We start from the raw sequence: 25968 nt of genomic DNA, 5'->3' as shown, positions 1-25968 counted from the left end.
GGCCTATCTGACTGTTACAATGCCCAATGTTCTCTGAAAAGAACCACATTCCAGGAGGATACAACTGTCTTTACCTTACCCAAGTCATTCTATTAGCCTTTCCCTGAAATGCTTTCACCAGAAACTCAACAATAATCGATTGTATGAGGATTTCAGCTAGAGTACAACTGCTTTAAGCCTAATGCAATCTAGACAGCATTCACGGGCTCAGCATTTATCCAGACATTCCATGATCTTATAGCATTTATCCAGACATTCCATGATCTTATATATGCCTTGCCCTAGGTACTGTGTTAATTGCAGGATATGGACTCAGGTGAGACCTGAATGCTGTCCTCAAGCTGCTTAGAATGCAGTACGGCACACCATCAATAGTGCAGTGTCCAAAGTGAGCACAAGTGCTCAGAGAGAGCACACACTCTCTTGATAACAAAAGGACACCAACTCCCTCTACTCAGCACTCCCCACCCTGCAGGAAGAAGAACTAGTTTCCACTCTCAGCCTTTTTTTGTTGCTGTTATTTATGGATTTAGTTTTGGCTGCCCTGGGTCTTCCTTGCTTTGCACAGGCTTCTCATTTTGGTTCTCAGCCCTTTTTGAGAGGCCTGGAGGAAGTGATAACCTGGAGGAAGTCTAAAGGAGACTACCGGATGGAAGGGTTCCTTGCTCACATTTCCTCCCTTCAAACTACCTTTCCCCTTACTTAAAAAGGAGACAGAGTAGGAAAGAACGTTGGAAGATGGAGATTTTTTTAATTGAAAGTAACTGTTCTTCAAAGTATGTGAGTATAGCTGGGGAGAATATTGCTGGTATGAGGAACCACGTCAGAGCCCATTACCGTGAACAGCCTCTAATTCTATTCACCCCCTACACTGAGAATATCAACAGCTCTGTGGAAGCCCAAGCAATAAAGCACAGACTCCTTAGATTGCATTAAACACCTCTGTACTCTGGCTCCAGAGACTAGAAACTGCTAGTTTCTTCTGATATCCATTTTCCCCTTCTTCTATCAGCAATAAAAATTTTAGCTGGAAACACAGTTGCCCAGACAAAAAAATTATTTCCAAGTTTCCTTTACAGCTAGATGTGGCCAGGTGACTAAATTCGGGCCAATAGGACTCAAGTGAAAATGTCAGGAGGAAGCTTCTGGGAACCTAAAGAGACAGTAGATGCATACCTCATCCTGCCCACTGGAACACGCCATACCAATCCTGGATTGTCTACCTCCAGATTTTTAACTAAAAGGGAAATTATTTTCTATCCTATTTCAGCCAATAGATTCAGCCACTATTTGAACATCCTGTATTCTGCAACCTCCCTTTCCCCCAGGTCCATCCATAAAGGCCTTCTATCAGCCAGGCAATGTGCTAGGTCTCTAAATACCTCGTCTTATTTCAAGCTTCACAAATACCCTGTTAGGTAGCTGCTATTATTAGTTCCATTTTACAGATGAAGAAACTGAGACCTATAAAGATGAATTTACTCCAGAGGCTATGCTTGTAATCTCTGTAACAACACTGTCCAGTAGAACTTTCCACAGGAATGGAAATGCTTTATATTTGAGTTGTCTAATACAGTATCCACTATCTGTATATGGCTGTGGAGCACTTGAAATATGGCTAGTACAATTTCAATTTCATTAAATTTTAATTAATTAAATTTTGATAGCCACTTGTGGGTAATGGCTACAGTGTTGAATGCTACAGCTCTCAAGATTCCATATTGAAGCTTTAGAAAACAGCAACACCCTGCCTTGAATTGATCAGGTGCTCGATAGATGTTTGCTTTAGTACTTTGAGTTGGATTGAGGTGAACATCAACCACACTAGACATAAACTATGTAGATGGAAAAAAAAACTGAGAAACGGAGAAACTTCAACAAATTCAGGGACAATATGAAAAATGATGAAGTGGAAGTGACAACAACAAAAAAACACTCAAGCTCAGCAGCAGGAGAACCCTCAACTCATCTTGTCCTTGGTCAAGTGGAGTCTGGAAGAGGTAAGCCAAGATGGGCAATGATAGCATATACAAACCCAGTTTAATAAAAACTGGGCTGGCATCCGTTTATAAAAACCTCCAGAGGACACTGAGGTTTCTCACACTGTCTATTAAGAAACTGTCTGTAAAAGGTTGGGATGGGTCTCACTAGGCTGGAAAGATTAAGTCCAGATCACTCTATTTAACAACCATTCATCATAAATTCCATTTTTCATTTGGTGGGGAAATGACAGAAACTTACTCACTCCTGGTTACAGCAATTCAGAGCAAAAAAAAGAAAAGAAAAGAAAACCTTCTAGTTATACTTTTAGACCAAACTCTAAATTTTAGGCCCCTTTGGAATTTTTCACTCTTGCTTTTACCCCACTGAGGTGGAGCACCAAAGAATGCAGTCAGGGACCCACACTGTTAAGTGAGTTCCTCTCAGCCTGGCCATTCTGGGTGTGACCTTTCACTAGGTCCCTGGCATAAGGCAGCATGTCGTCTCTTGGAGCAAAGCCAGAATGTAAGATGAAAAGCCACATGCGGAGGATGACGCAAGGGAAATAATCATGACTTTCATACTGAGAGCCAGAAAGAAACTTGAGGTCTTAGGCACACTGGTACCTAAGCCTGGGGGTTTTACTCAGCATAAAACTCCTTTAACATTTTATTTTGTAGGGCTTCCAGCCACAGAACAGTAAGTATACTAGCAGTGGAACTTTGGGTGTGCCACTCTGCACTACCGAGAGGGGGTCCAGATGGCCTGTCCTGGGTTTCCATAATAACTTAAAGGGAAACATTCACAATGTCCAGAGCCCTTGATGTCCTACAGATGAAGTGGAAGGATGTCCTCAAATTCCAAGAAGCAGGAACCCACTTAGGTGGCACCAACCATGACTTCCAAATGGAACAGTGCATCTACTAAAGGAAAAGGGATGACGTCTACATTCTAGATCTGAAGGGGGCCTGGGAGAGGCTTCTGCAAATGGCTTGTGCTATTGTTACCATTTAAAAACCAAGCGATCAGTGTCACATCCTTCAGGAACACAGGCCAGAGGGCTGTGCTGAAGTCTGCTGTGACCACTGCAACCACTCCTGCTGCCCGCTTCACTCCCAGAACCTTCACTAACCAAACCCTGGCAGCTTCCAGGGGCTGCTTCTTCTGGTGGTCACTGATCCCAGGGCTGACAACCAGCCTCTCATGGAGGTATTGTGTGTTAATCCACCGACCACTGTGCCCTGTACACAGACTCTCGTCTGTGGCCTGTGGACACTGACATCCTTGCAGCAAGAAGGAAGCTCACTCAGTGGGTCTGAGGAGATGGATGCTGCCCAGTAAGTTCTGCATGCATGTGGTACCATCCTGGGTACATACCTGTTGAAGGTCATGCCTCACCTCTGCTTCTACAGAGGGGCTGGAGAGATGGAAAAGAATGAGCAGGATGTGCTGAGAAGGCCACAAGGAGGAATGTGAGGGTGAATGGGACACTCCAGCTCCCAAGTTCACGGCAACTTCACCTGAGGTTGCAGACGGGTCTGAAGGTGCACGCACCGCTGGGCCTGCCTAGCGGGTCCTGCAGAAGATGGGAGAACTCAGCCACCACTGTGGACTGGTCTGCAGCTCCCACTGCTCAGGTGACTGAACGGGTAGGAACAACCATTGAGTGGTCCTAAGCTGCCCTTCTCCAGGCTCTTACACAGAAAAGAAATAAGGTGGATAGAAAATAAACATTAGTTTCTTTTAAAACAAGACAAAACAATTTTGGTTGTAATGTGTTTGTATTAGGCAACTAACAGGCCCATTCAGTCCAGCAAACATTGTTTTAGTTCCTACTATGCGAAGGTAATGCTAAATACTAAAAGCACAAATACAAATACAGTGACACATATCATCAGCTTTGGGACATTCTATAGCAATGTCTTACGGAGAACAAATATTTTGAAAATCACTGCCATGCCTTACATATACTACTTCAGGTAAGTCTCAAAAGCCTCTATAAGATTGATATGATTACTCCTGTTTTTTCAAGTGAAGAGGCTGAAGTTCAAAGTGATTAAACAATCTGCTTGTTTGCACAACTGGTAATTACCACACCCCAGATCCATATCCAGGCCTACCCAAATCCAAAATGTATGTCCTTTTCACCAGGCTTCTCGCTTCTCCCATCCCTTCCAAACACAACATCAAGACAGTATACTCAAGGATTAGCCCACCAAATAATATCAGATATCTTCAGGACCTGTAACAGCATGGCTTTTCACAGGCTGGAGTAACTACTACAAACAATACCCAATCACGTATCATATTTGATCTCCAGCGTCACAATTATCCTATAAGACATGTCCATTTGACAAATAAAGAAACTAAGTCTCAGGGAAATTAATTGAGTTGGTCAAAATCATACAACTACTAAAGGAAAGAATCAGCGTCAGAACCCAACAGGGACTTTACCTTCTAAGTCAATACTCTTTCAACTAACCACTCTGCCTTGAAAAACAAAGATTCTGAAATCAGAGTAAACTTTGGATTTAATATTAGACCCAATCCTTCTTGGGGAGGGTGGGAGGACTTTCTTATTAGATTACCTAGCAGAAGGCAATGGGTCTGGAAGCAGAAAACCATTAAGACATGCCTAAGAAATAATGAACCAACCAGATTCCAAGATAAAAGGAAAGCTCCACAAGTACCGGGAGAGCACCAAAGGCCCCCTGTAAATCAGATATGACTAACTGCTGAGAGTAGGGAGAAGCACAGAAAATTGGAGCTGAAAAAAAACCTGATTTTGAATCCTAACTTTGTTGCTTACTATTTATGTAATTTTAAGCAAGTTATTCCAACTTCTTGGACTTCATTACTGTTTTTGCATCTGCCAAAGTAGATGATTGAATTTGCAAATGTGAAGTGCTTTGCAAAAAGAATTGCCAGTTTTAAGAAGCTACAAGTGCCAGAACCTGAACTAGAGCTGGAAGTTGTGGGGAGATTGGGAAAAGATTACATGCAAAACCCCCTTAACACTAACAAGAACCATGAGATCATTTTTAATAGTAACCCTTTTTACAGAGAAGGAAACTGAGGTCTGGAAAAGTGAAGTACTTTGCCCAAGGTCACACAGCCAGTAAGTGTTGGAGCTATAACTTGAAACCAGGAGCCTGACTCTAGAGACCACACTTTTGCTCTCTGCACTGGGGTGCTCTGTAAAGCCGGGGAATAGCAGCAGGAGCAGGACAGGAACTCTTATGGAAGCTGGCACTCAAATTAAAGCTAAGAAGCCTGGAGAAAAATGACTAGCCTGGAGCAATGAGGGTCAAAGAAAGCACTGGGCTACAAACAAACAAAGAGGCAGCAACTTGAGGTTACAAATACCACTGAATAAGGCAAACAAGTGGTCAGAGGTCTCAGTTGATAAGAAACAGAAGAATCCAAGGGAAAAACAGAAAAGACAGGAAAAGAAAAATACTAATAGACAAAAATGGAGATCTCATTACCAAGTTGTTAATAGGAAAGGAATTATAATTGGGAACAGGGATGTGCTACATGAAAGAGAACTTCTTTTATTACCAAGGAGCAATGCTGCTTCTGCAGCTTTAAAACTAATAAAACGAAAAGCACGAACACATACGACAAAACAAAAAAAAGTCAATAGATCTAGATGGAAGAATAGAGTAGAGAGGTCAAAAACCAAACAATCAGCTTGGCACAGTAGAGAATCCAAACAAAGTGCACCTACGGGATCAGAATCCAGGGAGACACAGACTCGAATGGCAGAGCTGGAAGGGAGTGGCCTGAGACTACAGCTAGCTTCCACCCCTACTTAATTTTTTAAGTGCGGGAAACTGAGGCCCAGAGTGGGAAGTGTAATGAGTCCAGGGTCACATCATTCATTGCAACACAGCACAGACACAAATTTGGCCCCCAGGTTATAGGCAGTTCAGATTCTACAGATTAATACAAAAGACAGGCTGAGATGGAGGAACAGGTGCCAAAGAGAACACATTTCCTGACAACAGTCACTAAAAAAACAAGTCTAGATATAGGGCAAACAATCATATGCCTTTGTGGGTGTGCGGAATCCTTGTGGTCTTCTTTGTAGAACAAGGGAATCTTTGGGGGAAAGTGGAAGGATGCCTGAGCAGAGAAATCAAGATTTTGTGAACAAGCAATCGGAGCTGATGATACAAAGTGACTACCTTTTCTGTAATAAACATCCATGAGACCTCAGGTGAGTCATTTAATCTCCCTCAACCTCAGTTTCTCCATCATTTGGATTATCTCGCCAAATAAGGTTGTTGTTACAGAATCAGGATTTCTCAATGTATTTGGCAAAATTCTCAAGGACGGGGTTTGGGGAGTTACATTAATACCTGTGTTTTGGAAACACTGCATTCTCTGCCTGCCACCTTGGAGACTCAAGGTGCACATGAAATGAGCATTTCCTCCCTGGTAGAGTAAAAAGATAATAGTGTTTTTCTAGAATAGCTGAAAGCATTGAGATAATGCATGTTAGGCATCTAGTTCCACATCCGCGAGCATGCCTGCTCAGTCGCTTCAGTCATGGCTGACTCTTTGCAACCCTGTGGGCTGTAGCCCGCCACGCTCCTCTCTCTGTCTATGGAGTTCTCCATACAAGAACACTGGAGTGGGTTGCTATGCCCTCATCCAGGGAATCTTCCCAACCCAGGGATCGAATCCGCATCTCTTATGTCTTCTGCATTGGCAGGAGGAATCTTTGCCACTAGCGCCCCTGGGAAGCCCTTCCATACCTGACACATCACCAGCACTCGATAAAAAAGAATTATTAATATTACTTAAATTTTTTACTGTATTAAGGCTAGGAAAAACAGGTATAAACATCCAATAGGACTCTTTATGCTGTCAGCAACCAAAAACTCAACTCAAACCAGATTGAGCAAAAAGTAAAATTAGCTCACACAACTGAAAAGACTTTTCTGGCTTTCATCTAAACTTGATCCAGAGGCACCCATCATTTGCTCCCACTCTCGGCCTTACTCTCCTCCATATTATGTGCCACAAGGAGGCAATGTGCCATTCAGCAATATCATGCCTACAAGTCTCCCAGGTTTTGGTCTAGAGGGAAAAAGTCAGATCTTCCTGGTGACTCCCAACTGAGTTTGGGACTTTGGAACAACTTAGGTCACAGGCACATCCCATATAAGATGCAAAAGCACCTTAGGAGTAATGAGTAAGTGAAATATATCATATTGTACATATTATATATACTGGAAAAACAATGTTATTAGGAATGGCAACTATGTGATGAATGTGTTGTTTAACTTGATTGTAGGAAGAATTTCAGAATGTATATGTATATCAAATCCTTTTATGTTGTATAGTTTAAGTATATACAATTTCTCATAAAACTGGGAGAAAATAAAAGCACTAAAATAAAAAATGTTATTAGAAGGATTTAATACTCTGGCCAGGACTGAGTCACAAGAACTATTCCAGGTGAAGCCCTACCAACTACATTAGAAAGAGATGATTCTCTAAAGGACATTTGGGTTGAGCTCAGAAAAAGGAAGAGCAGAAAAAACAAGTATCTATTAGAAGATAAAATCTTTGTAACAAACTGATAGCAAAACAGCAAATAAGAAAGCAGACATTTTCATATATTATTGAGAGGGCAATTTGGCAAATGCACGTTATTTTTGCCCAACTCCATTCCTAGAAGTTTATCCTGTACATAAATCACATCAGTGTGTGAGGATTTAATTTAGAGGGTGATCATTGAAGCAACAGTCTTTAACACAGCAAAACACTGTCCATTAATATGAAAGTTGTTAGATTATTACATTCATAGGGAAATATTGCAGTTATGTTTTAATAAGGTAGATATATATGTTCTGATATGGAAGTAAGTCTATGATATGCTGTAAAGGCAACAAATTGCAAGAAAATAGATAAATTTGGTCCTGCTTATGGAGATACATGGGGCTTCCCAGGTGGCTCAGTGGTGAAGAATCTGCCTGTCAAGCAGAAGGTGCAGGTTCAATCCTTGGTTGGAAAGATCTCCTGGAGAGGAAGATGGCAACCCACTCCAATATTCTTGCCTGGAGAATCCCATGGACAGAAGAACCTGACAGGCTGCAATCCATGGCGTCACAAAGAGAGTCAGTAAACAACACATGTATATATGTAAAAAATATATGGAAGAATATCCAAAAAATTAGTAATACTATTTATTGCTGGGGAAGAAGTACTGGGGAGTTAGGAGTGGCAGGAAGAATACATTTACTTTTCACTTTGTATCCTGTGGGATTTTAATTTGTTTACCTAAATACACATGATTTTTATTGCTTTAAAAAGTCTAAAAAACACCTGTTCATTTGACTGTTAGCATGACTTGTAGTTTGCACCACTGACTCTACAGGAACAAAAATGTTTGCTTTATATGTGCTGAAGAAATTTATTAAATTACTAAAAAGATTTGTAAATGGAATTTCACCATGAGACTCTACATACTTCCAAAAAATTTACAAGTCTTCTTGTTAAGAAGCAGTATAATGTCATGCTAATCTAGCAAATTATCCGGGCTACTGAGTCAACTTGGTTCATTTATTTACTTTGTTTATCGGTCAGACCAGCCCATTACAGGATTTTGCTACTATAAATTGGCCCCTGGACTGACTCGTTCAGGCAGGAAGAAACTCCATCAAACCCAATAATTAATCGGGCAGTCCTCCTCCATATGTCGTGATGACTATTCATTAAAGCAATGCATATGGCTCTTACCTACATGTGCTAGCTTTTTGCTTTTATTCATGGTTCAACAAATTTATGAACCTTAGATCCAATGGAACAAAGTAAAATTAGTACAGAAAATATTACAATTAGGTTGACAGTTTAAAATTAGAAAAGAAAAACTGAAACTGAAAAGAGATGTTACCATTAAAAGTAGAACTCACGATACAGGAAACATCTTTTGACGGCCTTCCATGTGCAAGGCACAAGGCTAAACTCTAGAAACACAAAGAGATATATATGACATTGTGCATGCCCACAGACTTCCTTTTTGTTTGAAGAGATAGCACATGTATTACAAGAAAAATAAGTAGCTATATAAGGTTATCACTGGCCAATGACTATATTTCTATTCATCAAGATTCCCATTTAAGATGCATAAAGCATCTTGGAAGTAATGAGTAAGTGAAATGTATCATACTGTATTTATTATATGTACTGTAAGAACTATCATTAAATCTACAGTGTTCTTATGGGCTGAATGTCTGTGTTCCTCCAAAATTTGTATGTTCAAATCCTAACACCTAGTGTAACAGTGTTGGGAGATGGGGACTTTGGGAGGTAACAGGTCTTGAGGGTGGAGCACTCAAGAATAGGACTTATAAGAAAACACATGAGAGCTTATTCCTGCTCTCTGCTCTTCCCTCCATGTGAGGATACAGTGAAAGCACCAGTCTGAAACCCAGAAGAGGACCCTTACCAGATTCTAACCATGTTGGCATCCTAACCTCAGACTCCCAGCCTCCAGAACTGAGAAATTTCTGTTGCTTGTAAGCCACTCAACCTATATACCATATAGATTCCACCCCAAACTTACGTAAGTGTATAGCAGTTAACCATATCATTTTATAGAATAAGAAATGAATATTACCAAACTGAATTGACAATGCTTTGGTAACTTAAGTATTAATAATATAATTTCCATGTGATTAGTTTTAAAATATATACCAGAAGTACAACCAAAACAATGATTTTGAATTGTCATTGTAAGTGACATAAGATATGACAATAATCATAATTACAATCATAGCTAACACTTGCCTGGTATTTATTATGTGCAAGGTACTATTCTAAGTTACATATAGATATATATTTCATCCTCACAACAAGTCTACGATGCAAGTAATTTCTTATCCCTATTTTATAGATGGGCTTTGTATACTTTACACCTGGGCTTTCCAGGTGGCTCAATGATGAAAATCCACCTGCCAATGCAGGAGATGCAGGAGATGTGGGTTCAATCCCTGGGTCTGAAAGATCCCCTGGAGAAGGAAATGGCAACCTACTCCAGTACTCTTGCCTGCATAATCCCATGGACAGAGGAGCCTGGTGGACTATAGTCCATAGGGTTGCAAAGAGTTGGACATGACAGCACATGTGCACACACACACACACACACATACACACACTCACACACTTCTACAGATGAAAAACTGAGGCGCTGAGAAATTAAATAATTTGCTCAAGGTAAGCATCAGGGCCAGACTTCAAAACTAGACAGGCTGACTCCAGAGTCCATACCCAAAAACACTATAATGAATGAACAATATGCATTCTCTGAATAATCATTTTGTTCATATTTTTAAGGAGAAAATAGAAGGTGAAGAATAATAAAGATATGATTTCTTTACTCTGGAATTCTGCACTTCCTTTGCAGCCTCAAGCCATACCTTGCACATAATAGACAATTGATAAAAATCTGTCTTATGAATGGTTGAGCTCTTGGGATCCATATTCCCACCCACCTTCAAAAGCCCTGACCGTGTGACTTTTCCCTAGTAGTCTAGTAGAGAGGGTGGCTTTCTTCCCAGGGTTCCACACAAGAAGCAGAAAGAGTGTCCAAGAGAAAGTGTGTAACAGAGCAGAACACAGTCTGAGAACCAGCCCTAACCCCTTTTACTTATATAACCTTGGATAAGTCAATCCACTCCTCTTGGAAATGAATGTTCACATCTTTCAAATGAAAGAGTTGAGTCAGATGATTTTCAAACTGTGCTTAGAGGAAGAAAGAAGGGGAAGCATGTGAATAGGTGCGACCTCTTTGGCTTCAAGGAGAGTAACTCCCCTTAAACCTGTTTTACATATTAAGTATATGAGATTTTGTTGGAATAAAGGAACTTGAGGCTTTAGAAAGTTTGAAGACCACTGGATTTGATCAAATTCTTAAGTACTGTCTCATTTCAGCTATTCTGTCCCTCTTGACTGCACAGGCATGCTCCAATATGTCAGACTATTTGTTCTGACCTGTTCAAAAGACATTTTAACTGAATCTTAGAATTCTTTCCATCATTACAATTCTGGCTCTATTCTTTCAAAAGAGAAATTGATTTTTTCTCTCCACCCACATTTATCTGTCCATTTTGGGGAGCTCTTCTTGCCACATCTTAAATAAGTAAATAGGATAACTGTGGTAATTGTCTGACCTGCAAAAAGTATAGAACTTCAAGGTTAATGTTCTTGGCACAAGATTTTCGCTACAAACAGCAGAATTCCTCTAACCCTTTGCTGAGGCATCGGTTCAATAATAAGAGAAAATCATGCTATGTACTGAATTACTCAAAAGAGAATTATCAGATAGTTGATGGTCTAACCATGGCTAAACTATACTCCAAAAAGAACTAGTCTTAAAGAATTTCAGGAAAGACCTTCACTAGAGACATAGCAGAAGATACAGATATTTAACAACAATAACAATAACTATAAAACAAACTATATATCCAAGAATTGGTACAATCCTACCCCAAATGTTGTGCTAATTGCTTACATTTAATTTTATAATTTAGCACTTCCTTCCACATGAATGAAAATAATTGTTACCAGTAAGCCTATTCATTCTCTGAAATTCCTTTAGTCAGTTTTCATTAAGGACTGTCAAACACATACATCATTTAGGGACTTTTAAATCTAAATTTTATTGAAGATATATTACATATGGTTTAATATTTCAGTTCAGCAATGGCCATCAGCAATAAGCATTACTCCAAGAGTGGAATTAATTAAATATTCTAGCAAACACAGTGATCCAAATAGCAAAGAAAAATTCTGGGCACTGAGCCCAGATTCCCCACCCTCTCTTATGGTGTGTCTCATGTCTCCCTCAGATAAACAAGACAACCAACAAATCTTTCATCATTATTATTGAATTTGTAGATGTGCAATAAATGATCAAATTCCTCTTCCAGGTTGCCTACGAACTGCTCTATAAAAAGTATTTTCAAAACTGAGGAGAAATATAGTTGTCAGAAATAAAATATAACTTTCCACGACAACCGGCAGTTTTCTTCTAACCTGAGTTTACCACTCCTCCAATGACTGGTGGGAAATGCTGCTATTCTATAATTATGAATCTGTCTTTGTTATGCTATGAAGTTTTAAAATATTTCAACTTTGTATATTATAGAGAATATGAATCGCAGCTCCACAGAAACCAAGAGATTCAGAGCAAACTTATGTTCTGGTCCCTCAGAGATTACTTGTTTTGTATTCATCACTTGAGGCTGATAATAGTCTAATTTTGAATCTAAACTTTACATCTGAACTACTTGGTGTTCCTTATGTTCATCTATTTTAACACTGAGGTGGTGGGAGGAGCTTCAGGAAGAATATTCATAAAGGGGCTTATTCATCAAACTTTCCTGGTTCCTCGTCTTCATTTCCTCTCAGTTCCCAGCAGCAGCCACTTAGTAACAAAATAGGAGCATCTAGCCCGATCAAACATGACCTAGCAACAACATTTTCTGTCATCATCAAATCTGCAGTTTGGGAGTGCAATGTACCTTCAATCTTCTATCAAAGCACTCTCTTGGTTCAATGAGGAAGCTGTTAAGAAGGCAAAATCTTTGAAGCTAGAGCAGCTAATGAAACAAAAATATCTTTCCAATAAATTTCTCAGGTGGTTATGGTCTTAAGTAAGTCACTTCTGTGGACTTCAGAATCTTCACCTTTAAAATGAGGATAATATTTCCCCGGGTTGTTGTAAGGCTAGAACAATAACATGTAAAGTACTTTGTACAGAGTACGCCATAAACGTTAGCTGGTTTTATCATTGTTATTATCATTATTAGAAATATAATAGAGGAAACAATCACTTAGAGAAAGGAACCAGCCCAAGAACATTCAGTGAATAGACTTCATTGAGTACCTGAATAGAGTTGTGAATATAAAAATGTGTAAGACCCCCATCTCTGCCTTCTATCTAGGAACTCACGCTCAGTGAGAAAGCAAACAAATTCTATTACCAAATGCTCTCTTCACTCCATTTGGATGCAAAGCTAGAAAGGAAGAGGTAAACTGAGACACATCAACTATTTCTTAGGTGAAAAACCTCCCTATGTGGTCAGTGGCTAAAGATACTCTAACTCAGTGCGCCATCTCCAACCTGCCTCCCCTCCATAATCAAGAAATCCTTATTTACACACTACTATATATGAAATTGATAACTACTCTACTCAATACACTGTAATGACCTTCATGGGAAAAGAATTTTTAAAAAAAGTGGATAAATGTATATGTATAACTGATTCACTTTGCTGTCCACCTGAATCTAGTACAACGTTGTAAATCAACTATATTCCAATTAAAAAAAAAAAACACACAAACAAAAAAAGAAAGAAAACAATTTCAACTCCCCTCATTTTAGAGATAAAAAAGAAGAAAAAGTTCCTTTTCTCTAATCTTTTCCAAAGGACTCTTTAACAGACTATTAGCACAGTGTTTTAATACAGCACAATGGTATCTTGTTTTAAAGCAATTCTTTAAAGATATTCTTAATGTTTTATATAGCTGTATTTTTGCTCATTAAATGTAGAAAACTTAAAAACTACTGATAAACCATAAAGTTAACATATTTTAGATGTATCTTTAAAGAGATAAATGATCACTCCTTTTTAAAGTATCAAAAAGGGGATAGAAATTACAATGTATCTTAATTGCTACATTTTATTTCTGATTTCACATCTATTATTAAATACGTAACAGGACAAAATAAAGTCACAAAACAGAGACTATTAAGAAATCCTTAACAGTGGTATTTCCCTCCTTTGAATGGAGAATCCACACTATTGCTTTGGTATATTGCTGTACAGTTAACTAAAAACACTTTAACCTATGCTAACAAAACTAATCTAACTAGCTAACTTAATCTTCCCCAAATCCTGTGAGGTATGAATTGCTAAAATCATTTTAGAGAGGAGGAAATTGAGACACAGCTGTCATAATCTAGATTAAAACAAGATCAAAAACCCTCATCCTAGTTTAATTACTCTTGTAAATCTTGACCACTAAGCTACACTGAACATATATTAAAATGTTTTTCCACCCTCACCTAGATTGCCCTCTATTTTCTCTGAGTCTGTGACACTTCAATTCTCCTAGGGGTCTAATACTGAACCTTTTATTTGAAAGATGCCCTCGGGCAATATGTTTATTCAATAATCCATGCAACGTAATATAATATCACTTTTTCAAGTATGGCTATGACTTTTACATAGACTAGATCCATAAAGAGAGATGGAGAATGATACTTTGCATTTGTTTAGCAGTCTTTCAAAGTGCTTTCATATATATTATTCAGAGAGGGAGAATGGAATTTAAGAGAAGAAAGGATGTTAGAGATTCTCAAATTCAGTGTTTCCTCACCTTCTTTAGGTCACTTGCCCATTTGAGAATCCGATAAAAGCTACAGACCTCATACCTAGGAAGATATACACACAAATTTGCATAGTTTCAAGAGGATTCTTGGAACACCCCCAGGTTAAGAACTGTCTAATTTGCAACTCACATTTTACCAACACAGAAGCTACTATTTATCATGAAAGCATCCGCAGCAGGAGGTAAAGTAAGGATTATTATCCACACTTTCCAGATCTGGAAATGAAGGTCAAGACTTGCCCGTAGTCTTGAAGCTAGTTAATAACAATAGCAGAACCCAGGACTCTGGGCTAGTCTAGTTTTGTTTTTAACTGACGTATATTTAACATACAATATTATATCAGTTCCATATGCATCAGTCATTCTTCTAGATCACACTGACTATGTACTGTATTACCATAAAATTCCTTCACCATAAGAAAGCCTTTTACAGTCAACAGTTTATTTTACTTTCCATATCACACACAAATCTTAATCTCCAGTGAAAAAGATCCAAATACAAAATTTGTTCTATGCACAATAATAACTAATTACTTACAGATCTCCAAAAGGTTTTAGTTATCACTAACACATTAAATGTTTAAATCTGGAAATTAGAATTGTAAACAACTCTGTAACTTCTGCATTGGTCAACTAAATACCAATCTAGTCAACTTCCCCTTTTAGCAGCAAATGAACATAGTGGAATCTAAGCAAAGAAGGCAAAATGTTAGCACTTGTCTTGAAAGAGTATGAGAAAATACTATTAGTAAATTAGAATTGTTGATAAATTCATTATAAACTATTAATAAATATTTACTGAATGAATAAATGAATTACTAATAAATATTACAGAGTTTTTCAAGTATTTTTGCTTTCACTTTCAAAAATTATATTTAAACTAAGAATACACTCAATTATAGTACTTTTCACTTAAGATCTAAGTTAAATCAGCAACAGCATATTCAATACTAAACTATACATAAAAACATATATTTTTAAAATGTTTATTCAGATTTTATCAAAACAGCCTATGTTGTTAAGACAGTGTTCTGACGAATTTTATTATAATTTATATGTTCTCCCATAGCAATAAATATACATAAAATATTTATTGAGAAGAAAATATCTTAGATATGCCAAGGATACCATAGCATTTATGATGAATGCTAAATTTTTGAAAGCAAATGGTTTTTTATTAACATTTAATTTAACATCACTTAGGAGCATGCTGTCTTGTACATTCAAGATATCTATTCCTGAGGAGCCGTCTTTGTTTATAAGCCAAAAGCCTCCATAATACAGGCTGGGGTGCTGAGCATTCTGGTTTTTAGGAAGAATTCAAGATGTTATGTTTTAATTTTGCTTATTTATGCTGGCTTTCATATACTTCAAGTCTGAATTTTAATGTTTCATTATCATAGTTCTATCATAACTAGATAAATAAGAATTTTCTACAAAACAAATGCTTAATACAGCAATAAACCTGTTGAAGGAATAAATTAGCAGGCAAGTTATGCTTTTAGGATATCACACCACAGAAAATGTATTGTAGCCACTCTACCTAGTGATTAGGTTTATATTGCAATGTGACTCATAAGACTCACTGTGCTGAATAAAAATTTAAGCAATTAGTAATCTTATTTCTTAGGAAGAACTGCCTGCTATCGTATATCAACACAGATCTTGCTCAATTAAAATTGCTCACAGTCAGCAAAAATAATTTCTGCACTGTAATGAAATAATGAAATAATTATATGCAAGGGAGGACTTGTGATCTTTTTAATTATTCTATTCTTCATTTTTAAAAGGGCTATTTGAAAACGTACTCATAATTGATTGCTATAAATCAGTCAAATGCATTCTAAGGATCATAAATATTCTAACTTTTAAAAGACAAAGAAATGCTAAATGTTCAATGGAATACTTCAATATTCAGAAAATTTAATCTGGGGGGAAAGGATAGACTGCTCTTTGGAAAATAAAAAAGTAAATTTGTTGTCCCGTGAAAAATGAAATATCTTGAATGTCAGTAACAGAAATGGAATTAACAAGAGATCTTTTTATTGTTTTTTAAGGTCATTAGGCTGTGAATTCTATAATTATGGAAATTGTCAGTCCAGTTCTGTAAGAATGTTTGCTCCCATCCATAAGGTAGTGGAATGTTCAATCAGTCTCTCTCGTGGGAAAGTTAGGTCATAACTGTAAGTGTACCAGCAAAATTGAATTAAGCAAAGAGATTTCATTAGTATTTATAGCCAGAAGGCATCTGTAAAAGTACAGGGCAAAGAAGTTATGTGGAAGTCAAAGGAGAGAAAAAAAATGGGTTTCTAGTGACAAAGGCGAATCTGAAAGAGATATAAGTGTATAATGAATAGGAGCTATTGAACGCTACTGCAAAGAGGGAGTTGCAAAGATGTCAAATATTGATTTTCTTGTGTATGCCTTTGGACTACATATGTAATTGTTTGGATTTGCTGTCTTCATGGTACAACAATATTTGTTGTTGAAGGTTAAAAAGCATGATGTGAAATAAATTAAAAACAAGAAACATGTTGGAGAATTGTAATAATCCTCTACTCAGTATCTCATTAAGATATTTCTATAATTTCTTACAAAAGAACACTTTTCACAAACAAAAATGTTCTATATTTCTATATTTTTCAAACAGAACACACAATCCTTACTATTAATTATGTTATTAAAAATTATTTGACTTGCAATATCACTTTAAATTAGACTAGATTTTCTACTTCTTTATTTTACTGAATGGATATTCTTAAACCATATCTCTAATTCCAAAAGTACAGTTAAACCATACTTTATTTTTCAGTATGATTTCAATTAACCCAATTAAAGCTAAAGTGACAATAAAAATCTAATGCTACCCCCTTAAAAAGAAATACTTCCTATAGCATTTTCCTTTTCACTGCTAAAACTCTAGAAAGAAAACTTTCATTTTTAAGTCTATGTAAGCATATAAATTTAATAACAAATTGCAATCTCAAGTAATCAAATTAACAACCAAGCTAGCATGGTCCTTACATAAACAAAATATTTTTGTTTTCAGAGGTTACTTGCCCTTTGAATATTCAAGTCTTAACAAAAAATATTAACTATCCTAATGCTCTTTTTACATAACAGACTTATTTCTTTTATCTGATTTGATTATTTATTAGGCTCTTGAATCATATTTATTAACATTACCTTGTTCTCCTTCCTAATTCAGGTTGTTTAGAAACAATAGCAAAACTCTCCAGGTGGATTTTATTGCACTTAAAACCACAATGACCACAAACTGAACAAAGGAAGAAAGAAAAAAAAGTATGAGATGTTCTGAGCATTAGAGGTGGACAGGTGTACAAATAAAGAACAGTATAACACATGGCAGAAGTCTATCACTCTACCCGTGCAGAAAATACTAGCTAGGAAAACTGCAGAGAAAAGAGTTTCTGCAGCACAAGTTTCTGATTTTGTTTTCAATGTCTCACTTTTAACGTTAGCAAACATTTAATAGCAAAGTAAAACAGAGTGACAACGTTGAGTCTATGTGAAATCCAAGGCACTCTTTTTCCAGTGTTTTGGAAGCACGTAGGACACCAGGAAGATAATCCAACAGCAACGGCAGCCTCTCACGGAGGTAAATACTTGTTAGGAACAAAACATAATTCAATTCTACTCTTCTTTTCAAAAAGGTTGCTTGTGGAATATCCATCATAAAGTCATTTCTGTTTCTTAAGAGCTATTAGTGCCTGGCCCCCTGACTTCATTAAGACACTCTTTTTCAATACATTCTTTTATTTTAGACTTCATCCCACTTCTCAGTGACACAGTCCACACTGCAATTTCTCAGCTCCCGAGGGAGATGTTAGCCACGCCCCCCAATGACTGGCATGCAAGGACAAGGTAGCAATGGAGAGGAAGGCGGATTTGTTGGCATGAAGTCAAAAGCATTTCTTAAACCCCAGAGGTTAAAAGGGAGTTTGGCCAAGCCTCTAAGACAGAGTGCTATATCATTCAGCTGACACTAACATTACCAAGCTTCCCATTAAGAGGGCATGGGTCTCCCACCCGTCAATCTCACCCAGTGTTTGGAGGGAACTAAAGAAGCCAGAAGTTTTGAGAGTCCCTGTCACCAGATTCCAGTGTTGCCCAAGCAAGCATTAAGAGATTATAGTCATAATAAGTATGCTTACAACAAATAAAAGGTTTCATTAATCAAACTATATCGAGACAAACCTGTCACTGGACAGAGGAGACCAGAAATCAAATGCTGTGAAAGTTCTGACAGATTGTTAAATAGAAACCCTTTAAACAGAATTTAATTTACTGTGATATTATAGATATTTATGCATCAATAGGCAAGTGCAGATTGAGTTCAGAGGTCGGCTCTGGTATTTGAAAAATAAAAGCACAGGATGAAACAAAAGGGGACAGTTACCTTTGTCTGAAATTAGGGTTCATTAGACTAAATGGGAAGGTTCCAACTGATTCATGTAAGGAACTGAAGCACAGCATGTGATGTGGTGGGCAATATTGGATAACAGGCAAATCCAATTAAGGGATCTTCATTCTGTTAAAGACTTCGCTACAAACTTAAAAAAAAAGAAAAAAGAAAACCCAAGGGCCAGCCAGAGAACAGCCCAGGTGCTAGCTAGTCTTTAGTGGTCCTCTTTTACACTGCAGAAGATGAATATATTTCCTTCATGGCCTCATGGTTAGAAATGCTGGATTTGGGAGTCAGACAGAACTGAATTCAAATCACAGCTCTGTTACTTACTAACTACGTGACTTTTGGCAAATGACCTCACTTGAGGCTCAGTATCCCAGTCAGTAAAACAGAGGCAATACCAGTACTAACTTCATGGGGCTGCTGTAAGGATTGGAAAAGCATTTATTTAGCACAGTGGCTAGCAGTGCTCAACAAACCATAGTTATTAATTCTTCCTTTCCCTCTCTTTTGTTTATCTCCTTCTTCACTTCTTCCAGTCCAGGTCTTTATGTCTTTTGCCTCCTCTTTCTTTTGCCTTCTCTCTCCCTCTGCCCTCCCCCATCAGGTTCCACGGCACCCACCACCATCACCTCCAGGCACTGTGCAGCCCCTGGGATCCAAGGGCCTGCTGACCTCTGGTTTGCAGGCAGAGTTCAAAATGAAGCTACAAAGGTCTTTTCATTCTCACTGCCTCATTCATGAAAGACTGTTGGAAGTTCCCTTGGATTTAGAATGTCTGAAACTTGCTTGTTCAAACTGACAGAATTAAGTTCCAGATCCTACCAAATTGATCCACAGGTGCAATCTTTCCTTCCAGGGCAATCAGCACTTTGCCATAAATTTCTTTCGGACCAGTAGCTAAAATAATTGTGACGGATCACTAAGATTTATTTAATGAATTGTTTTAGAATCCCACATCCTAAATATTTTATTATTACAGCTTGATATCATGTGGTTCAGTCTTCTAATTCATGCTAATTCATGTTTTCGATACTTGCATACTTCCTGGGTTTTGTTTTTGTACTTCAAGTTTTCTTTTTCTTAGCATCTCTGTTTCATTTCATTTATCCTGTTTGAAAGAAAAAGGAAGTCTCTCTCTTTTTAAGTTCTTTTTAAAAAGAGGTTTGAATAATATCTCAGTGAAAAACAGTTGTCGAACTCACTCAGAAAATGGGCAGAAGACCTAAAGAAACATGTCCCCAAAGAAGACATACAGATGGCTGATAGGCACATGGAAAGATGTTCAACATCATTAATTATTAGAGAAATGCAAATCAAAACTACAGTGAGATATCACCTTATATCAGCAGAATGGCTATCATCAAAAAATCTACAAACAACAAATGCTGGAGAGGGTGTGGAAAGAAGAGGGTGTGGAAACATTCCCACACTGTTGATGAGAATGTAAATTGGTACAGCCACTATGGTGAACAGGATGGAGGTTCCCTAAAAAACTAAAAATAGAGCTACTATATAACCCTGCAATCCCACTCCTGGGCATATATCCAGAGAAAAATATGATCTAAAGGATACATACATCCCAAAGTTCATGGCAGCACTGTTTACAATAGCCAAAACATGGAAGCAACTTAAGCACCCATCGACAGAGGAATGGATAAAGAAGATGTGGTACATACATAAAATGGAATATTATTCAGTCATTAAAAAATGAAAATGCCATTTGCGGCAACATGGAAGGACCTACAGTGTCATAATGAGTGAAGTAAGTCAGAGACAGAAGGGGAAATTCCATATCATATCTCATATATGTGGAATCTGAAAAGCAATGATACAACTGAACTTACTTACAAAACAGAAACAGACTCACAGACTTAGAGAATCACCTTATGGTTGCCAGGGGGAAGGATAGGGGAAGGGATAGTTAGGGCATTTGGGATGGACATGTACACACTGCTATATTTAAAATGGATAACCAACAAGGACCTACTGTATAGTACAGGGAGCTCTGCTCAGCCTTATGTGGCAGCCTGGATGGGAGGGGAGCATGGGGGGGATGGATATATGTATGTGAATGGCCGAGTCCCTTCACTGTTCACCAGAAACTATCACAACATTGCTTGTTAACTGGCTATACAATAAGAAAAATTAAAAGTTTAAAAAAAATAAAGGTTGAAGAAAGGGTCTCTGTAAAAAAAAACAGAGACCTCACCAATGTATGAAAATTAACAAGCAGGCAGCATATAATCTTATTACCCCTCCCAAGTGTCAAGAAAACTGCCAAAATGGATTCAAAGTGCTACATAGTAGCTATGCAACTTTGAGGAAGTCATTTGTCCTCGCACACTGAGTTAGGTGCTCCTCCTCCATACCCTGCATATTTCCTGTGAATACCTGTAGCAGAACTCTTCCCTCACTACTAAAATCACTTGCCCCATCACTAACCTATAAACCATTCGTGGGCAGAGATGTCTTGTTTATTTTTGTATTCCCTGGCCAGCACTGGTGATCTTGACAAACTTTTGCTGAATTGGTCAAAAATATTCATATCTAGGCCTGAGTTAAAAATCCATTGAAACCCTCTCCAAGTTGATATAACTGAAGGAAGCATTAACGACCTGTATGTAAAAATAAAATGACTCAGATTCCTTGAGATGATTTCATATTAAAACAATAGCACTCCAACCTAAAGGCCCGTTGACAGATGAATGGATAAAGATGTGGAATATACATACATACACACACACAATGAAATATTACTCAGCCATAAGAAGAATAAAATAATGCCATTTGCAACAACATGGATGAACCTAGAGATTATCATACTAAGTGAAGTAAGTCAGATAAAAACAAATATATTACATATAGATCAAATCTTTAAAATGATACAAATGAGCTTATTTGCAAAACAGAAATAGACTCAGACATAAAAAACAAACTTACAGTTGCCAGCGGGGAAGGTAGGGAGGAATAATTTAGGAATTTGGGGTTGACAGATACACACTATTATATATAAAATAAACAAAAAGGACCCACTGTACAGCACAAGGAGCTATATTTACTATTTTGTAATAACCTATAATGGAAAAGAATCTAGAGAATATATACTAATACACACTTATGTATATATGTATAACTGAATCACTTTCCTATACACTTGAAACATTGTAAATCACCTATACGTCAAGTAAAAATAAACAAAAATAAGAAAACACAATAGCTCTCAGTAAACTTCTCCTTAAATAAAAATTTCCTCAAACATATCTCTCTCTTTTGAATTTGTTGGTGTCATTTTGAGTTTAGTCTTTACTTGTATTTTGATAGAGCTGTATTTTAAAGAAAAGTGGAAAGAGAAAAAAAAGTGTGTTCCAATCCTTAGCTACCACCACTCCCTCCGATTACTAAATCATTTAATTTTTCCATTCTTCAGTTACCTATTTAATAAAATAAAATTGCTAAATACAGGTCAAGTATTGATTTCCTTTTGCTCCTAAGTGTCAAATAAAAACATAATAAAAGCATCTTATAATAAAAATATCTACATCTATTGCTATTATAATTGACTTTAAACTGAAAATGTTCAACTTTTGTTTTGTAAATTATATTAGCTACTTATTGCTGTGTAACAAATATTCCCCCAAATTTAGCAGCTTAAAACAAGCATATATTTTTCCACATGGTTTCTGGCATCAGAAGTCAGTGTGGTTCAGGTGGGTGGTTCTGGCTCAGGGTCTCTCGTGAGGTTGCAGTCAAGCAGTCAGCTAGTGCTACAGTCACCTGGACGGTTGACCAAACCTGGAGCATCCTTCTAAGATGGTTCACTCACATGGGGGTTGGCAGAAGACCTCAACCAGTTCCTCCCTGGTTGTTGGTAGAAAGCCTCAGTTCCTTGCCACATGGAACTATTAATGTTTCAGGACTGTGCTAACATCCTCATAACCTAGCAGCTGGCTTCCTCAGAGTGAGGGATACAAAGAGTACAAGGCAGAAGCCACAATGTCTGAGACGGCCTCAGAAGCGATATAGCATTACGTCTGCCATATTCTAATAGTCACACAGACACACTCTAATGCAGCGTGGGAGGGCATATACAAAAGCCATGGCTGCCAGGAGTTGAGGGACCCCTGGGGACCATCTTAGATCCTGGCTAAAACAGCAATAAAAACGAATATTGAGGACTTCTCAGGTGGGCAAGTGGTTATGAATCTGCCTGCCAACGCAGGGAACATGGATTTAACCTCTGGTACGGGAAGATTCCACATGCCACCGGGCAAGTAAGCCCATGTGCCACAGCTACTGAGCCCAAGTGCCCTAGAGCCTGTGCTCTGCAAAAAGAGAAGTCATCGTGATGGGAATCCTGCAGGTTCTCTAGTTATAGAACTAGAGAAAGCCCACAAGCAGCAACAAAGACCCAGTGCAGCCAGAAATAAATAAATAGTTTTAAAAATTAGTATTCACATCAATGGAGGAGGGAAGAAATGATTCTTGGTGGTTCTGATGTTGTTGTTCAGTCGTTCAGTCTGTCCGACTCTGTGACCCCATGGACTGCAGCATGCTAGGCTTTCCGGTCCTTCACCAACTGCCGGAGTTTGCTCAAACTCATGTCCATTGAGTCAGTGATGCCATCCAACCATCTCATCCTCTGTAGTCCCCTTCTCCTCCTGCCTTCTATCTTTCCCAGGCTCAGGGTCTCTTCCAATGAGTCACGTCTCCTCATCAGAAGGCCAAAGTATTGGAGCTTCAGCTTCAGCCTTAGTCCTTCCAAAGGATATTCAGGCCTGATTTCCTTTAGGATGGACTGGTTTGATCTCCTTGAAGTCCAAGGGACTATCTTACAGTCCAAGAGTCTTCTCCAACACCACAGTTCAAGAGCATCAAAAATTTGATGCTCAGCCTTCTTTACAGTCCACCTCTCACATCCATATATGACCACTGGAAAAACCATAGCTTTCACTATATGGACCTTTGTTGGCAAAGTAATGTCTCTGCTTTTTAATATGCTGTCTAGGTTGATCACAGCTTTTCTTCCAAGGAGCAAGCATCTTTCAATTTCATGGCTGCAGTCACCATCTGCAGTGATTTTGGAGCCCCCAAAATAAAGTCTGTCACTGTTTCCATTGTTTACCCATCTATTTGCCATGAAGGGATGAGACCAGATGCCATGACCTTAGTTTTTTGAATGTTGAGTTTTAAGCCAGCTTTTTCACTCTCCTCTTTCACTTCCATCAAGAGGTTCTTTAGTTCCTCTTTGCTTTCTGCCATAAGGATGGTACCATATGCATATCTGAGGTTATTGATACTTCTCCAAGCAATCTTGATTCCAGCTTGTGCTTCATCTAGCCCAGCGTTTCTCATGATATAATCTGCATATAAGTTAAATAATCAGAGTGACAATACACAGCCTTGATGTGCTCCTTTTCCTACTTGGAACCAGTTCATTGTTCTGTCTGGTTCTAACTGCTGCTTCTTGACCTGCGTACAGGTTTCTCAGGAGGCAGGTAAGGTGGTCTGGCATCCCCATCTCCTGAAGAATTTTCCACAGCTTCGTGTGATCCACACAGTCAAAGGCTTTAGTGTAGTCAGTGAAGCAGATGTTTTTTCTGGAACTCTCTTGCTTTTTCTATGATCCAATGGATGTTGGCAATTTGATCTTTGGTTCTTCTGCCTTTTCTAAAACCAGCTTGAACAGCTGGAAGTTCACGGTTCACATACTATTGAAGCCTGGCTTGGAGAAGTTTGAGCATTTCTTTGCTAGTGTGTGAGATGAGTGCAATTGCATGACAGTTTGAACATTCTTTGCGATTGCCTTTCTTTGGGATTGGAATGAAAACTGACCTTTTCTAGTCCTGTGGCCACTGCTGAGTTTTCCACATTTGCTGGCCTATTGAGTACAGCACTTTAACAGCATCATCTTTTAGGATTTGAAATAGCTCAACTGGAATTCCATCACCTCCACTAGCTTTGTTCATAGTGATGCTTCCTAAGGCCCACTTGACTTCACATTCCAGGATGTCTGGCTCAAGGTAAGTGATCACACCACCATGGTTATCTGGGTCATGAACATATTTTATGTATAGTTCTTCTGTGTATTCTTGCCACCTGTTATTAATATCTTCTGCTTCTGTTAGGCCCATACAATTTCTGTCCTTTATTGTGCCCATCTTTGCATGAAAAGTTCTCTTGGTATCTTTAACTTTCTTGAAGAGATCTCCAGTCTTTCTCCTTCTGTTGTTTTCCTCTATTTCTTTGCATTGTTCACTTAGGAAGTCTTTCTTATCCCTCCATGCTATTCTTTGGAACTCTGCATTCAGATAGGTATATCTTTCCTCTTCTCCTTTACCTTTCACTTTTCTTCTTTTCTCAACTATTTGTAATGCCTCCTCAAACAACCATTTTGCCTTTTTTCATTTCTTTTTTGGGGGGATTTTTTTGATCACAGCCTCCTGTATGATTTTACAAATCTCCATCCATAGTTCGATCTAATTCCTTGAATCTATTTGTTGCTTCCACTGTATAATCATAAGGGATTTGATTTAGGTAATACTGAATGGCTTAGTGGTTTTCCCTACTTTCTTCAATTTAAGTCTGAATTTTGCAATAAGGAGTTCGTGATCTGAGCCACAGTCAGCTCTCAGTCTTGTTTTTGCTGACTGAATAGCGCTTCTCCATCTTTGGCTGCAAAGAATATAATCAATCTGATTTCTGTGTTAGCCATCTGGTGATGTCCATGTGTAGAGTCATCTTTTGTATTATTGGAAGAAGGTGTTTGCCAAGTCCAGTGCATTCTCTTGGCAAAAGAGAAGAAGGGAAGAAATGATTCTTAGTTGTTTAGAGGTTGAAGAGCCAGAATTCAAATGACTTCTTCAGAACTGAGATTAAACTCTACTAAACCACTGGAAATAATGAATAAAGTAAGTGGACGATCTTGGGGTTCTGACTCCTTATTCAAGTTTTAATTCCTCTATCAAAACAACTCACCAAAAGTAAATTCACTTTGCCAACTTTACCTATAACTGCAGCTCTTGACGTTGGGCGAAAATCATATTTCTCGTACACAATAACCAACACCAAGAACCAAGACAAAAATGAACCCCTTTAGAAATAGGAGCTAACAGACATGGACTAGATATTCTGTGGGAAGCACTTAA

At 38.1% G+C, this 25968-nt stretch overlaps 1 pseudogene; it reads left to right on the top strand.

Moving 5' to 3' along the window:
- The first annotated feature begins 2787 nt into the window (after nt 1–2787).
- Nucleotides 2788–3656, top strand: LOC136163881 (small ribosomal subunit protein uS2 pseudogene; annotated as a pseudogene).
- Nucleotides 3657–25968: the final 22312 nt, after the last annotated feature.

This window comes from Muntiacus reevesi, chromosome 1 (genome assembly GCF_963930625.1).
Source record: "Muntiacus reevesi chromosome 1, mMunRee1.1, whole genome shotgun sequence".
NCBI lineage: Eukaryota > Metazoa > Chordata > Mammalia > Artiodactyla > Cervidae > Muntiacus > Muntiacus reevesi.
This window is presented reverse-complemented; position numbering and strand designations above follow the sequence as displayed.